This window comes from Pleurodeles waltl, chromosome 10 (assembly GCF_031143425.1).
Source record: "Pleurodeles waltl isolate 20211129_DDA chromosome 10, aPleWal1.hap1.20221129, whole genome shotgun sequence".
In the NCBI taxonomy this organism is placed as follows: Eukaryota; Metazoa; Chordata; class Amphibia; order Caudata; family Salamandridae; genus Pleurodeles; species Pleurodeles waltl.
In genome coordinates, this window is record NC_090449.1 from 264032346 (window position 1) to 264050191 (window position 17846).

At 41.5% G+C, this 17846-nt stretch overlaps 1 long non-coding RNA gene across 1 annotated transcript in view; it reads right to left on the reverse strand.

Annotated features, from left to right (window-relative positions):
* The window catches only part of LOC138260745 (uncharacterized), a 201175-nt gene that overhangs the window by 61290 nt on the left and 122039 nt on the right, over positions 1-17846 (reverse strand). The window contains exon 3 of the long non-coding RNA XR_011198956.1: positions 9626-9710. This is a non-coding gene — a long non-coding RNA (uncharacterized lncRNA). The remainder of the gene's footprint in view (positions 1-9625; positions 9711-17846) is intronic.

The following is a 17846-nucleotide window of genomic DNA, read 5'->3' on the forward strand; positions in this document are numbered from 1 at the left end:
TTGCGACTCGCACCGCAATGCAGAATTGCTTTGTGACCGCGGTCGCAAAGCAATTCGCAGTTACCACCAGTGTCACACTGGTGGTAATCCATTTGTAAAAGGGAAGGGGTCCCCATGGGACCCCTTCCCCTTTGTGAATGTCGCCATTAATGTTTTTTCAGAGTAGGCAGTGGTCCAATGGACCACTGCCTACTCTGAAAAACCAAAACCAAATGGTTTCGTTATTTTTTTGTATTGCAACTTGTTTTCCTTTAAGGAAAACGGGCTGCAATACAAAAAAAAAACTGCTTTATTTAAAAAGCAGTCACAGACATGGAGGTCTGCTGTCTCCAGCAGGCCACCATCCCTGTGAGTGCAGGGAATCTCAATGGGGTCGCAAAATGCGATCCACCTCATTAATATTAATGAGGTGGGTCTTTGCAACCCCATTGATATTCGCAGACGGTGTCTGAGACAACGTTCTGCATCCGATTTTGCGAATCGGAAATTGCGAGTCGCACCAACTCGTACTTTCCGATTCGCAAAATTGATTTTACTACATCTGGCCCACAGACCCATCTCCCTCCTGAACACCGAAAGCAAGGTGATGTCCTCCATTCTTGCAGCCAGGCTGAAAAAAGTGCTCCCATCATTGGTGCACCCTGACCAGTGCAGCTTCATGACCTCCCGAAGCACTAGCCACTGTATTAGATGCCTACATTTAGCCCTAGCACACCGTGGTGCATTGACTCGGTCCCCCCTGGCCAGGCTCCTACTTGATTTCGAAAAAGCCTTCGATACAGTGGACTGGTCTTACCTCAACCGCGTGTTGCAGAGCTATGGACTCGGGCCCCAATTCTGTGGCCTTGTAAGACTGCTCTATTCTAATCCAACCGCCAGGGTACAGGTAAATGGTGTGGTCTCTGATCCTTTCCCGATCTGCCAAGGCACCCGTCAGGGATGCCCACTGTCTCCACTGCTCTTTGCATTAGTAATTGAACCATTGGCGAAGTTGCTGCGCGAAGACCCTTTGATCAAAGGATGGGCTTGGCCTGGGGGACCGGAGGACTGTTTGGCACTCCACGCAGATGATGTCCTCCTCTATATCGCTGATCCTGCCACAAGCGGCCCGCGTATCCTACAGATCCTTCACCTCTTCTCAGAGGCCTCAGGCCTTACGCTAAACCCCCATAAATCCTTACTGGTCCCTCTGCACCCCTCCAGAGACTGTATTGAATGGCAACACAACATTCCCATCCGTAGGAACAGTTTTAAATACCTGGGAGTGTTCATTGCACTTATGGGGGAGCTAGCTTGGGAACTTAATGTCACGCCACTCACTAGGAAAATCAAGGATGATCTACAACAATGGCGGTCCCTACCCCTCAACGTATTAGGGAGAATAGCCCTCTACAAAATGATGATCCTTCCCAGGCTCCTTTACCTTTTACAACATTTTCCATACCAGATCCCTAAGACGTGGTTCAAAGAAATAGACTCGACAGGGCGCCAGTTTCTCTGGAACAGCACCTGACCTAGACTGGCCCTCTCCACCTGCCGACGAGACATCTATGACGGGGGGTTGGGAATGTCCAACGTCCACCTTTACTACATCGCAATGCACCTGCTCGTAATTAATGACTGGGTGGGGGGTGGCTGGACTGACCCCACATACCGACTGGAGCTTCATACACTGAGCTACCAGGGAGTTTTTGACGCCTTGTACGGCGGCCCGATCCCTAAGACTTTTCCGGAAGTGACAAGAGCGATCTAAATGGGGTGGCGTGAGGCCCAGAGGGTGTTGGGTTGGTGTGGAAGCCTCACCCAGCAGACCCCGCTCTGGCATGGAAGACTACTCGCGGACGTCGCAAGACTCGAGGGGTTCCAGAAGTGGGACAACATAGGAATCTCTACACTGGGGGATGTCTGGGAGGGAACACACCTGAGGTCCTTTGGGGAGCTCCAGGAACTTTTCTCACTACACAAGACACAATTCCATAAATACCTGCAGCTTTGCCACACTTTGCCCGTGCACATACGAGAGGGAGACCAGGTCCCCGAATGCAGTCCTATGTAGGCAAAAGTGTTGATGGGAAATGTAGGCAAAGGCGGAGTCTCCCAGATATACCGTTCCCTACTAGTTAACATGACTAGACCCCTGGTGGGGCTCTTTTGGAAATGGGAGGACTGGGTGGATCCAATGGAAGAGGAGGACTGGGCGGAGGCATTGATGGCCCCTCGGGTATTAACAATGGCCACGCGATTCCGTTTACTTCAGACCCTATATCTAAACATGGCATACCTCACTCCCACCAGATTGTACAAAGCAGGCCTTCGAGCCACAGCTAACTGTCCTAGATGCTCCTGTTCAGACGCGGACTCTTTCCACATGGTCTGGGCTTGCCCGGTGATAACGACCTACTGGAAGGCAGTCATAGGGGAGGTCTCAGAGGCTTTGCGGGAAGATATCGAAGTGGCCCCACTACCTCTTCTGTTGGGGGTCATGGGCGAGCTGGGTCTAAGGAGAGCAGACAAGATTTTCCTGGGTGTGGGTTGTTTGGTGGCTAAGCGAGACATAATATCAGAGTGGAAGGCCGGAGTGGCACCGGCTTTGAATAAATGGAGACGTGGTCTGGGCTGGTGCGCACAGCGTGAGAGGCTGGTATATGAAGCCAGGTGATGCCCAAACAATTATATCAAAGTGTGGGGGAAATGGGACGATATGGCATGCTCTTAGCGGGGAAGCGGTGAGTCTGGGAAGGAGACACCCTCATGATGTTGAAATACTAACTATTGACTTTCATTCATTCATTTTTTTATAAGACTTGCTCTATGGTGACCAGAAGTGGTCTAGGAACTGACCGTCCGCAAACACCAGTTGGTGTTCTGTTTTATGTGTTTGTATCTTTATTTTCTTGTTTTTCTAAAATCAATAAATTTCTTTATAAAAAAAAAAAAAAGATGAACCTCTCAATGAATCTGATTATGTAATCTTTTGGATGGCTCATGTCTGAGAGACAATCAGGGACCTCTGAGAGCAGCTGCTGCAGTCTGCACAATTCAAAACGTGGGAGAAGTTTCATGGCTTTGAGGTGTTACCTCTGCACATGTGGCAGAATTGATCAACCAAATGAGAGCATGTTGCCTTTCAGCACAAATGATAGTGACTATATTTACAGATAGTCAGTTTGAGTTTGGTGTGGTCCATGACTTTGGACAGTTATGGTCATAGAGAGAATTTTTGACATGATCGAGCTCCCTATTTGGAAAAGGGGAAATTATTAGATGCACTGCAGTCTCCCCTAGAAACTGGCGTGATTCAGTGTGCAGCTCACAGAACTGGCAACGATTATGTCACTGTTGGAAATCGATATGCAGATGAAGTTGCTTGATATTGTGAGCATGTGGTATACACATTAAATGGAGAAAATACAAATGAATCTGATGAAGACACTGCCATTTCTATGTTGTTAGTGGATGATACTTGGGAACAACTTGAAAGGTTGCAGGAATAGGTTTCAAAAGCAGAACAGCAAAGTTGAATACAAGTGGGATGTGTTAAAGATGCAAATAATATTTGGGTTTCAGCTTTTGGGGACCAGTATTGCCAGACAGTTTGTTGTTTCCCATGACACAACATTTCCATGGTCCTGCACACATTGGAAAGGATGCAATGGTTAGGCCGTCCAGACAGAATGGTTTAATCCCCTTTTTTGAGTTCTAGCAGAAGAGTTATCCATTGATGTATAACATGTCAGCAAATTAAAGTAGGGAAGAGAACATCAGTAAACATGAGTCATGCAGAAAGATCAATTGGACCTTTTCATGGAATGCAGTAGGATCTTAACTAAATTACTGTTTATAACAGGCTACGGTATGTCACAGTTATATTGTGCATTTTCTCTCAATGAGTGGAAGCTTACTCTGCAAAGTGAAATGAGTGTCTCACTGTAGCTAAATTACTGTTGTGTGAACTCATACCTAGGTGTGGATACCCAGTTTCTTTGGAGTCAGACCAAGGTACTAATTTTAATAATTACGTCCTTAGAATGTTGTGTGTGGCTTTTCAAGGGGAATAGAGATTGCACTGTAGTTATTGACCCAAGGCTTTGGAGACAGTGGAGCAGTTAAATGGTACGCTAAAGTCTTGATTGGCCAAAGTTTATGTGTCCACCTTATTCAAATGGCCCAGTGCATTACCATTGGTGCCGATGAGTCTTCTAAATACTCCTGACAGGAGAACAAGATTATCGCCTCATGAAATCCTTATGGGCCCTACAATGAGACTGCCTACTGTACCTGCAAATGTGCCTGTGGACATCACAAATGACTTGATACTCGATTACTGCAAAGAATTTGCTGACGTGGTGCATTCTGTTTCTCGTCAGGTTGGAGGTGCCACTGCCAATCCACATCAGGAGTAGTGACATGAACGTAGTCCCAGTGACTGGGTTTTGGTGAAGAAGCATGTGTGAAAACCCAGTATGGAGACAAGGAGGAAAGGCCGTTACCAGATTATCTTAATCACAAATACTGCTATCAAATGTGCTGAGATACATATCTGGGTACATGCATTGCATACTCAGAAAGTAAGGCATCCATATGAAGAGATCGTCTAATCTGAGCCAATTCAGAGAGCACCTGTGACAGCCCCTCAAGAAGGATAATAGAGGGCTGAAGAACAGCAAGATCTCACACCAGTGTAAGCTCCTGAAATATCAGAAAGTGGTGTGGGAACACCAGTTGACTATGAAGAATCAAAAGCTCTTAATAGGAAGTACTGCCAGAGCACTTAATGATCCAGAGGAAGGAACAAGTGTGAGAAGAGAAGGAGCTGTATGGAGAATTGAATAGCCATGTCGTAGGAGGCAAATAAGATCCGGTAACCCAATTGAACGTTTATCACAAATCATCATCCAAGAAACAGAATCCAGTGTTATAAGTGTAACAGAACAAGATCAGCAGACATTAACGAGATCCAAGAGAGCAAGAGTACCTTGTCAGAGGCATTCAGCACCTTAAAGCACTTACTAGGCAGGAAACGTGTCCAGTGGCTCAAATCAAAGTCCAGATGAATTGAGCTCTGAGTTGCTTGGACCACCATGATTTACCAGACAGACAGCATTGATTAATTAAGAAGTATTTGAAACAAATATTACAATCAAGAATGTGATGGACATTGCTATTTGAACTTGAGACTGAAAGCAAATTTTGACAAAGCATACTGAACTGAGCATAAATATCAAAAAGTAAAAGAGACTGAAGTAAACAAAATGAAGAATAAAAATAAAAAGACTTAATAACGACAAAATAGAATCAAGAAGATTCCCTAGGGCCAAGGTTGCTGTGAAAGAGTAGGGGTAACACATTTAGAAAAAGATGGAGTAGGGCTAGGGATGACTCACACAGATTATTGTATAGGAGCTGAATTAAATAATTGCAAGCAGGCAAGCAAAGAACTTTATTTCGGCATCCAATGCCATAAAGGTCTTCTACAAACAATATAAATAAATAGATGAACATAAAAATGAAATCAAATTGTAAAAAGCTTAAAAGAATAAAATCTTTACATCATAAATAGCAAAGTTTAAACAACACATAAAAGAGCGACTGTGCAGAGCGGATATAATTTCATAGGCGTCACCCATAGAATTTACACTAAAGTCACATTGAATACACAAAAACGATGGTGCAAAACATTGAGAGAATTGTTATCTTAAATGGCCTTCCATAGCTACCTCCTAATACGCCACATTCTCCCTAGAAACTAAGCAACTGCAATAGCAATGGTTGGACTGGGATCCAATTTTAGAATCCTCATAACTGTTGCATAATCATGAGTCTCCAGCTGTCTACAAATTGCGGACAGCCATTTTGCCCAAGGTAGTATGTAGGTTGGACAAGCAAAAAATATATGTGCTATTGATTCAGTACTAAGTTTGCAGATAGGGCACAGTAGGATGGAAGTAAGTCTATTGTGCCAGTTGCTCGCTAAATAATTTAGTGGAAGGGAGTCAAACCTGAACTGCATGTAGAGCTTGCAATCGCTCAGCACAGTAATGCAGTCCAGGTAGGGCTCCAGGAACCAGGAACATTTGAAATTCAAAAACTCACTTGTGAGCCGCCCTATGGTGGAAGGAGTTGTCTCAGTCAATGCTAACTTCTCCCAATAACACAACTTCACCTTATCTTTGGAACGTATTAGACCTGGAATAGAACAATTCCATGCCTTTCCTAGCTCAATAGCGATCAGTAGTTTCTTCACTCTGTCTACCCAAGGAATCTTATTAGAGCTATCTAGGAGCAGACTTCTCTGAACGCATTGGCATAGGATGACAATTCTGATGTTACCATAATTCTCCTCCAAAACAACAATGGTCTTATCTTGGCTTTATCAATTAATGATTTGCGAGAAATATCCAAATACAAGGGGAAAGTGGAGTGCTTGTAGGTAGAGACACAAGCTTTCTCAAAAACATATGTTTAATATTAATAAGCTCACTTGAATTCTCAAAACCCCATAATTCTGTCCCATAGAGGTCCTCGCTTAAAGCTTTCAAATCATAAATCTGAAGTGCAGCAGCTATGGGTTTGCTAGAAGATAGATGAGGCTTCCTAAATAGAACTCCAACCAATTGTCTTAACTTTAGGGTCATCAAGTTCACATGCATTTTCCATGACATTCTATCTGACAACTTGGTGCCTAGATATTTAAAGAAATTAATTTGTTCAAATTTGGTCCTACCCAGAGAATTGATCCCCCTATAGGGTTTGTAAGGGTTGTTCGCCATGAACTTTGTTTTTGCTGTGCTGATCTCAAGCTCTCCCGTTACACAGAATTCTTCAAAGTGATTCAGTAATAACTGGAGTCCCCTGGGGTTTTGGGCACCAGAAAGGTATCATCAGCATATAGAAATTTCATTGTTCTATCCTTACCTAGCACAGGGGTATCGGTGGGCTGGGAAGAAAGAAACTTAACAATGTTGTTTAAGTACAAGGAAAAAAGACTTGGGCCCAAAATGCACCCCTGACGTACACCCCTGTTGACATTTATTGGATCTTTAAGCTGACCTTATTACACCAACACACTCTAGCAAAATTTGCTTAATGAAGGCGAACAACTTGGGCTAGGATCTCAGATGGTATTCCTATATCATATAACAGTTCCCAGAGCTTACCTCTGGGAAACAAGTCAAAGGCTGACTTTAGATCTATGAAAGGAACATAAAGAGTCCCCAGTGCAAAAGCAGACAGTGAAATACCTGGTCAATTGTACTCGTCTTTTGTCTAAAACCAGCATTGTATAGGGACAAAATAATGTTAGCTGTAATCCAATCCTGGATTTTAGAAAGGACAGCACGGCAGAACACCTTCTGTTTCGAATCAAAAAGGCCCAAAGGCCTATAGTTAAAAGGTATAGACCTATCGCTTTTTTTTTAAAATAGGGGTATAACCTCTGCACCCCTCCATGACTCTGGAATCTTCGCTCCCATTGCAATTGCATTAGATAACAATAATAGGTACTGAGCCCATTTTTCTTTCTCATACAGAAAAAGGTCACCAGGAATGCCATCAGGGACAGCATCCTTGGAGCAAACTATGGAATCAACAGAATCACAAATATGACCCAAATTGAACAGATCACAAAGGTTTCTATTTTCCAACTGAGTGTATATAGAAGAGACAGGACTGTTGTAAAGTGAATTTAAATGATGGAACAGATGGCTGTATATGATTTCCTAGGGGAACAGCTGCCCAATGAATGCCATTATTAACCAAATGCCAAAAAAGTCTGCAATCTTTACGCTCCCATGCTCCCTTAACTGATCGGCATCTCTCCTTTTTTCAAACCTGCTGAGCCTTAATCTGTACCTGCTTGTACATTCCTCCGAGAGGATCTAATACAGGGAACGTATTTTAACTTAATTGCCCTAACTAGTTGTACTCATGTCTGCCTACATTCACAGTTAAACCACTGGGTACCCTCTCCACAAGATGGTTTAAGGTTAGTTTGAAGTACAGGCACAGTAAACAATTACTCCAACCGACTAAAGAAACAGATATGAATACTGGGAATCATGAAAAGCCCACCTGCCTCCTCAGTCAGATCGTCCATAGAAGACACACATAACGTCAAATTTTGACTAATACGGTGAAGGAAGTCTTCTTATCCAGCAACTTTACTCAACCGTAAACAGCATTTATCATTTGTAGGCAATACCTACCTTGTGGTTTGGCTAAAACTAAACACATCCTGCTTTCTGTCCCAGGGTGATACCAAACTAAGGCAAAGAGGGTTGTGGTCACTATCTATAGTGTTCCTAACCACCATATCATCCACCAGAAACCAGAGTTTTAAACCGATCGAAATGTAATCAATACAACTCTTCCCTCGTGAGCCATTAAAAGTGAAGGCACCCTGTTTGTCGCACTTCATTCTTCCATTAACAGCCCTTAGCCCTAGCCCAAGAGAAATGGCCTTCATCTGAAGGGCACCTTGTGACCACTTTTTCACTGGGGTTAATTCTAACCTGGGTATGTGACAAGAGTCATCCTCATCCAAGCAGTCACCCACATTGCTCATACCAAGGGGTTCAAACATAACATTAAAATCCCCTGCTACAATCAAAAGATGGTTACTTGATCTCTCACCCAAAAGGTTCTCAAGTACTTGCTGGGTAATGGAGTGCATGTCCCCTCTTGTGCCCCCGCATAAATGTTTTAGCAATAATTACATTATCAGGCCCCTTGAGACTAATGCCTAGAATGTCAGGGAAGTTCATAATTAACAGTTTTACTGTACACTGAAGGGCAATCTTCAGCCAAATCAATAATCCCCCAGATTTACATCCCAATTTATTGGAAATGGCTGGAAGAAAATACCTTGCATACCCTGATTTAAAAGCTGGCTCGGAGATCCAGGTTTCCTGCAAAATGGAGATGTCAAAGGTGCCCATGAAGACATTCATGTGGGGCAATAACAGTTTAGACTTTAACCCCACCACATTCCATGAAACAATGTTGATTTTAGAAGGTACACTGTTAGGGTTTGACAAGGAGGAGGAAGTAATAGCTGAATCAAGCCATGCTACCAGGGAACTGCTGTCCTCACTATGAACAAATGTACCTTCCTGATGCAATACAGAAGGGGTCTCCCCACATCAGCAGAAACCCTTGACAACCAATGAGCACCATCCCTTTTCACAAAAACTGCTAGAAGAACCCTCTGATCCACTAAAGCTAAATAATTGCAAGTCAATCTTAAAGAGTTTTGCTTATTTTCACAAATAGTAATTAAAGCGGAATCCTGGATTTGCCTGCTGCTATATTCGACTCAAGGTCTGACTGTAGAAAAACATGCGTTTCCTTTCCAAGGCCAGATTTTGGATCACTGTAGGTGTTACACTGATAGTTATAGTAATAGCAATTACAACACTTTTAGTTGGAATAAATGTTACACCATAGATAGAGATATCTGACTTTACACCCACATCTACAACCACTCCACATACGTTAGATTAGATAAAACTGAAAGCTTCATTTGAAAATTATGCAAAAGAGTTTTTGACTAATGTTTATTCTAGATAAGTACAGGAATACACTAAAGCTTTAGAAGCTAAAGATTGTTATGTTTGAGCATATTTACCTTTTTTTTTGGCCGAAGCGGAAGTAACTTATCACCACATCCCACTGTCCGATGCAATTACATGTCATATTCTGCTTAGCTTATTCTATAGAAAAGAATGATTTGAATATTATTTTTTCAATTATGACACAATTGTTTCAAAAGTGCCACTTCAAAAAAGAATAACTCCTCACCCACAAGCAAAGGATCAAGATATTGCATAGTATTTCTTTAGATCACCCACAGTTATAGACACTTTTAAGGAATATGAAAATAATTCAACCTGTTTAATGAGAGAATTAGAGGGACATTCATATTAACATTAGAAGAGTGAAGAGCTCAAATTTTCTGTAGTAAAAATAAAGGAGAAAATGTTTGGAAGAAAGAAGACGATGAATACAAAAAGGAAATGGTATACCCAAAATTGAAACTAGATAGACACAATAATGGAAATTATGTTTTTATAAAAGAAGAAACCAATTTAGAAAAAGGCATGTTGGAATAAGAAATTGTGAACACACATTTGAGGTTTTGGGAGGACCTGTTCAAATTTTAACAGAAGAAGAAGGAGTCCTTCCAGGAGTTGATTTTGTTTGTGGACAAGGAGCTTATTTCTAGTTTCCCACAGACTGGGAAGGTGTTTGTTATTTAGCTTTTTCGTTTCCCAAAAGGTACCTTGAAAATAGCATAGATGATTTAACAATGGCACCATTACAGAAACACATATATAGTAGTTATTATGGAACACAATTAGTAGGACACATTTTGAAGCAATCATACCACTTGTAGGAATAGTTTTGAATGACGAGAAAATTAGAAAGTTATCAACAGTGGTGAATAAATTGGCAGCCAGAATATCTGCTGCTTTGCTAGTTAACACACAATTGATGGCTATTAGATCAATGGTTTTGCAAGATCAATTTGCTTTAGATATTCTGCTGGCAGAAAAAGTCGGAGTCTGCATGATGTTGAAAGTTCAACATTGCTGTTCATATATTGCAGACGAAAGCAAAATAATAGAAGTATCTGCAAAGAACATTACTAACCTGAAACCTGAATTAGAACCCTTAGAAACTGCTAGGGGCAGACTTAAGTGCCCCTAGCACCACCTTAGCGCCGCCACAGCCTCTTTTTTTCAGGCTATGGCAGCGCCAAAGTGGCATTTTTCCCAGTGCCATATTTACAAAGAGGCGCTATGCATGCAATGCACCACTTTGTAAACCCTTGCGTCACATTATGCCTACGCCAAGCAAAATGTATGCCAGGGGGGCATTTCTCTGTTAGGGGGCCCGAATAAATGAGCAAGTAAATCTAAGAGATTTCCTTGCATCATTTTTTTGGGCATTTTTAATGCCTGCTCAGAGCAGGCGTTTTAAAGGGGAATTCCATTTTTTATAATGGGCCCCTATGTACTCTGCAGGAGCAGTGCCAAAATGTTGCCATTTCTCCTGCACAGTACATCAATAAAGTAAAAATAAATGACACAATTTCCCCCCTGCCCTGCGCCATAGTGCGCCGTATTTCAAATACGGAGCACATATAGTGGTGGTGGGGGCGCTAAGGGGCACAAGAAAAGTGCCGCTGTATTAGGTACAGAACCACTTTTCTTTAATCTGCCCCTAATTGTTTTACGAAATTTAAGTAAAGGAGCTTCTGCTATTAATTTGCCACATAGGTAGAGGACCTTTTTAGAGTTATTCTGAAACCTCCATTAATCATAGGCATTTGGGTGAAAACGTTTTATGTTTTATATAGAGGATGCAGATGTCATTTAACAAGAAGAAAGAATAGAGAAAGAACAGACAAATTAGAGAAGAATTAGTAATGGAGGAGAAAAAATACAGAATACAAGAAGTTGAAGAGATTTGAAAAACAAAAAACTGAAAAGAATGGCTCAACAGAGAGTGAGAGTGTTCTCTAAAGATTCATTTCTGAAGAAATTGTGATGGTTTTTCAACCATCAGAGGAGGGAAACTGATAAAGAGAATTTTAAAGTGTTGACAGAATGCTTCATTAGGAATGATATACAAAACTTGCGTTTAAAAATGTAAAATGTTAAATACAAAATTTGTACTATGCTGTCATATTAAATAGATCAAATATGTTAAGATTGAAAGGCTTGTTTTCCACATTGAATAGTTGCTTTGCAAGATGTTTTTTTTTCTCTTTGTAGCAGATGTTGCTGTTTCAGAGCTACAATTTGTTAGCTTGTGAATAGACACTTGTTTTGTATTAGGCCACAGATAGTGAGGTTCTAACCCCAAAAGATGCAGACAACAGGAAGGATGATTCATGGTAAGAAGTTGTGGAAAAGAAGAACGATTTACTGCAACATTCAAGGACTCATGTCTTAAAGACAAATGTATTCTGGTGAGAAGAGGGGGAATAAACCTGTTCTCAGGAGCATACTGAAATTCTATTGGTCTACCTGGAGCAGAAAGAGCCGAAATGTTTCAACTTAGAATTTGTGTGTTTATATTAGTGCATGTTCTTAGACTAGGTTCTTGGTTCCAGACCCACACTTTACAAGGGAGAGACACTCACTTCTTTCTGTAGGCGAAACTCAGGCCCCTGTTTCCTTTCCTTGAGAGAAGAGTCTCTTCATTGAGCTTCTTAGACATTTCTTCATGAGAAATCCTAGCTATTTTATTGGTCTCCTGTTACTTTAGCTAGGAATACTTTCCAGCGTATTGTGCTAAAGCTTCATTCTTAGGCTTGGATTTCTCTCACCAGAACTCTTTATGGGTATCTGAACTGACACATTTTCCTTCTCAAATAACTTTGAATTAATTTAGAATAGGGAGTTTTTTTATGGAATACTCTTGTTGCATTATTATTGTATTGACTGTATTACTGACTAACACATTGATTTACATTATCAAATATCGATTGATGGGTTATATTAACGTTTAATGATGATGCTTCGAGAAGAATACTTTAATTAAAGATGAATTACTAAAAGATTGAGAATAAAACCCTTTAACTCACACTAAACTATTTTTATTGACTGAACAAAGACGTAATAATTGATAATGCTTTTTCGTTGATTACAGCTCCTTACTTCTATGTCAACATCAAGGATCCATATGACCTGTATGCAGAGTTAGTTTAATGATTGAGGTGTAGCAAAAATCTTTTGCTCCAGAATATGACCCCTGAATCACTATCAGTGTCTGTCTTTTTTGTGGCTTCCTCATCATAATTTCCCTGTTTCCGATTCTTTTTAGGTTTCTCTGTATTCAGAGCTGGGTACTTTCTAATTCCCTCAACTATACCTTTTCCCCACCTTTTCTGTCCTTTGTCCTGTTGAGTGGCCTTGTAATTCAGCACAGCTCTCTTTGCTTTGCTCTAATATTTTTCCTTCTCCTTAACATGTGCTGCTCTTTCCCAAGTATGTAATGCTCCACATTGCATGGGTGTAGAAGGTGTGGTGTTTTCATCACATTTGGGCTTCTTTGACTTTTCAGAAGTTTGGCGAATGAGTAAATAATACTAAAGACCATTTTGTGGGGTTATGTGAATTAAGGACTTTGGCTGCATAGTAATTAGGTTTTGTAGTATGAACCAAGTTCTTTAATGCCCGAATGGCTGCCCCAGTTCAATCTTACTTTCTATTTCAGCTATTTACAATTCAGTTTAGTCTCCTACGTTGGGGGGGGGGGGCGAAGACAATAAGACTGAATGGTCGTAGCTGGTATTACAAGGTCCACACCTAGGTTAATCCATTGATTACATTCTCAGTCTCAGAGTGCAGCAGTGGCTCCCCTAAAACAACCATTTGTCATTACACATTTACTTAGAAATTGGCCATGTTCAAGGTACTTGGCCTACTGAAGAGAGGCACAGCCCCCGGACCCTTGCAGAGAAGCAAACTCGGCGCTGGACTGTTTGGAAAGGCACCACAGACCACAACTTCCCACATAAACTTACTAGTGCGGGAAGAATGTTTCTGGAACTCTGAATTATGTCATCTACCTCAGACTCCAAGACCAGCTCCTTTGCATTGTGGCTATTTGCAACTGGTCTGAGTCTACGAAGTGGTTTCTCAGGAGTGAGTGAGGCAAAGAAACAGACTCTGAATAGTTGGTCCAAAATGTGGCCAGGAAGTAGTCTTCACTTCCCTTTCTAATTCGAATGTGTGATTGTGTTTGCAAGTAAACAAGCATCCCCCACATTTACCAAGTCGCAAGTTGCATCGATTATTAAAAATGTAGATCAGACAGAATCTCACTAAGGTCAGTGTCAAGCTCTCTCTTCGTCACATTCATTTTCCTACCTCTGTCTTCCTCCTCCTTCCATCTTTCAGGATAACTGATCCTTGTTGTGGGATAATTTAACCTGCTTTTCTTCCCAACTATTCTACGTACATCTGAGACCTCACAGGAATATTTTTATTGTTGTAAACACCTTTGACATCTGGATGGAAGAGTAGCGCTATATATGAAACCTTAAATTAGTAAATAAATATTTACAGTGATGGCTCCTGAAATAGCCGTAGCACGTTTCACACACAATCCAAACGAATTGCAATCAACGCTGTACCATCCTCAGCCTAGAATGCTGTGCTGATACTGAGTAGTCCATGATGCCAAGGCTTGGATCCAGGAGGTGTCCTTCTTGCATGAACAGCGTCGTGTTCCTGCGGGTCGGCACCAGGGTATTGGGCGCTGGTTATGGGCAGCTAAAGAGAGAGCAGATCCTATGTGCCCACAGCAGCCTTGATGAAATTGCTACATTCTTCCGGTTGTAGTGTACAACCAGATTTATATTACGTGGAAAGGCTTAGAACAATAATTCCATAGCTTTTGCTGCCATCTATACCAACCCTAACCATTTTTCATGTGTCAAAATATAATTTTATCCTCGTTTGATGAACAACCACTTTCTCCAACAACATTTGCCCATCATTGCATACCTGTCCGCTTCTTCCTAGTCATCCTACCAATTATCCTTTTTCCTGACTTAAAATACAATTTCACTACTTGTAAAATTCACAGTGCTCGCGAGTAAACCAATGCCATTTCTGCCACAAATCCCTCTAGTCCAAATGGCTAGGAGATGCTCATTGCATATTTCGTTTTACTACGCAGTGAGCAACTCAACCAATCCATTGCTCCAGTTTTTAAGGAAGGGGGCACACCGGTGTTTAAATCCACACAACTTAAAAAAAAAAAAAAAAAAAAACTCTTCCTGCACCTAGATGTGAACTGAACCTCCTTATATATAAAAACATACTCACCAATAACATCCTTATTCTCTATGAAAGGTTTTCCACAACCACTGAAGGAAACAGTCCATGCATTCCCAGGGCATCTATTATTCATCGTATGCCTATACTAACATTTACAATGCTACTGCATCCAGCAAAAGCGACTTTCTCATTTTCTGCAGCTTATCACAACAGGCGCCTGCAGAACAATATTTTACCAACACCTCCACATGCTCTAAACCATGGGTACTCGCAAACATTTCCCCAGGGGCCAAAAAGTTTGGTCTGTTGTGTGCCTGGGGGCCGCATTGATGCCAGGGCAGTGGCGGTTGGGTGGGGTGGGGTGGCTGGGGGGATTGTTGACAAGGTAGGTGTAGAAGAAGCAAAGAATATACATCTAGTGGCTGAAATACACAATAGGAAACCAGAAAACCTGGAATTAATCCCAGCTTACCCACTTTTCCAAATTGTGTGATCCGAGGCAATTTTTTAATCTCTCTTTCCCTCCTTTCTCTGCATTATCACATTTAAGAGGACCTCGAAATATATGATTCATGGTGAGTGCTGCACATAACCTGCTTCTATGTTTGATTTAATAAACTATAATTTGGTTCACGTATGATAGGAACCCAGGCCACCCATAAAGTGCACATACCAAGTGACTTGCCTCTTTAATTTACTATTGGTGGTGTTCTCAGGGTAAGGGGAAGAATTAATGTTTCCAAATTCATGTTTGAAAACTATCACTTTTAAATGAATAAATCTCAATGCACTGATAAAATAAATTGTAGTAAGGCGAAAAGGTTCTGCATTTTAACTAAATACACTTTTTTAATTTTGAAGAGACTGTCTTAGTTTTACACTTATGCTGCAAGATGTCTTTAAAAATGAAGGTGTTTCTAAAGTTAGGTGCAGGAGTCCCTAGTTACTTCCTTTCTTTAACACCAATTAAGTTTGAACTAAATGATTGTGTGTCTATTTAATATTTTTATTGTTAGTGCCGTCGAGCAAACAACTACCCAGTGCTCCTGTTGCCTAAGGGGCCACATGTAAAGGTCAGAGGGGCCGCATGAAGCCCGCGGCCGTACTTTGAGTATCCATGGTCTAAACCATGCCACCAACAAAAATCAGTTTTGTCTACTTTGTGGAACAATACACCAATCGATCATCCCAAACCAACTTCCATTCGTTATCAGCTTCCTAGCAATGGTACTAACTTCCTTCCACATTCATCTCACCACCACGAATGGACTAATACTTGATTAATTCTACACCGTTGCATCTCTTCTGTGTTCTCTGTCCTCCTTTCACCATTAGTCTGATAACTATCGAATTCTCTAACCTCCTACAATGATGTTACCCCAGATTTCGTTTCGATGCTCTTAAAGATTATCTTTGCAATGTGCTCCATGTCTTGCACCTGCCACAGAGTCAGGAACACACTTTAGACAGTCGCCTTGACAAAAGAATCTGGCAATAGGTTATGTCCATCTTCAAGGTAACCTATTAATTGAACTCCTGCAAATATATCAGGCACCTCAGAATTATTGTAGATGAGCACCCCGATCCTTTAGAAGTTTGTGCAGACAGCAGCAGCTTGTCTTTGGCCCATAATTTATCCTGTATTCCCTAAAGAAAATAATGGAAATATTCTGACCTCACACAGCTGCCACACGCTGCTGACTGCAGGCCTCATTTTAGAGTCAATGAGTTTCTGCCCACTCGGGGTAAGATGTGGACCAAGACAGGAGTAGGGATGGAGGGATTGCACGGTGGGGAAAATCCCAGTTTGGGGCAATGGCTCTTGTACTCTCCATCGACTCCCACCTCTTGGTCCTCATTCCTCGGTTGTATCATGCACCAGATCGTGTTCTCTTTTCCCTCGCACTTTCTCCTTTCCACTCCTTCCTTCCAGGCAACCATCATTAAGGACAACAGACAATCCATATAGAGCACAGGCAGCATATGAAGTGATGGGTGGGCAACCTGTGGCAGACTATAGCTCGGGGAACGAGGTTGTGACTAAAAAGTGGAGGTATTTACTACACCCAGTAAACACCATTACCCTAGTTGAGATATTTACTAGAGGTGGTAAACACCTCCTGATCCTAGTTTACAGTTGGGAAACAGGGAAATGTTAGCAGTAACGGTGCTTAACACATCAAATTTTGAATGTTTTGCTTTTTTTTCTGGGCCTCCCCCCCCCATGTATTTCACCTTCTGGAAACTATGAGGGGAAAACTGCGAGGGTGTGATAATTATCACACAACTCTTATTTCAAATCCAAGTGCAAACTCCTTTTTGCAAGAGAGATTAGAATTTAGCCCAGGACCTGAAACGAGGGTTTGTGTCTTGTGAAATCAAAAGTGTAATTCCTAGTGGATATTTGGATTTCCATTTACTACCCTGACAAATTAACTGAGTGATTATAATGATACTCATAAGTCAAGGCGAATAGCTCATCTGGAGAACAATGGTGCTGGAGATAGTGGCGAGGGAGCACGCATCAAAGGCAGTCTGGTGATTTACCAGCACCAAACCATCCAGTGGATGCTCACCGGTCTTCCTATTGGATGTGTGCTGTGTCTGCCACCTACTCTCTCTCGGGAATCCTCAAGGCTGAGAGGGCCATGAGACTCTAGCCACAGTTTTTCAAGACATGTCACTTGTCCCCTGTTCCAGCTCCTGCATAGAGTCCTAGATAGTTGCTGCCTGTAAATGTGGTACTCTGAAATGGTGAGTGGAGAAACCAGTGCCTGTTCAACATAGAATGTTGCTTGCTTTCATATACACATTTGTAGAGGCTCATCTCTTTATCATCATTCAACTGTCTTTTTTAATTTTTTATTAGAGCAAATTATGTGTAGATAAAACCGGAAACAATACGCAAGCCAAGGGATGCACTAAAATCACAAAGCAATAAGTAAAATAAATAGTGCAACTGACCAGTAAAACGTGCAACACAGTCAAATGAAAAATAAATTGATTTGCTAGACAATAATAATTGATCATGACCAACCCTGGTAAGTCCGA